The sequence below is a fragment of the Mustela lutreola genome, chromosome 4 (assembly GCF_030435805.1).
Source record: "Mustela lutreola isolate mMusLut2 chromosome 4, mMusLut2.pri, whole genome shotgun sequence".
Lineage (NCBI taxonomy): Eukaryota > Metazoa > Chordata > Mammalia > Carnivora > Mustelidae > Mustela > Mustela lutreola.
The window spans coordinates 77100895-77101191 of NC_081293.1; positions in this window are offsets into that span (position 1 = coordinate 77100895).

The window sequence follows — 297 nt, forward strand, 5'->3', positions numbered from 1 at the left end:
TTATTACTATCAACAGAAGTTCACTATTGCTGGTAAGAAATTAACCACAAGGGGTGCCTGGGTGGCTCAGTAGACTAAGCCTCTGCCTTCCTTCAACTCAGGTCATGATCTCAGGGTCCTGGGATCGAGTTCCGCATCAGGCTCCCTGCTCAGCAGTGAGCCTGCTTCCTCCCCCTCTCTCTGCCTCTCTGCCTACTTGTGATCTGTCTGTCAAATAAATAAATAAAAATCTTTAAAAATAAAAAAAAAAAGAAATTAACCACAAATGTGGAGGTTTAAAAGAATATCCATTTATTT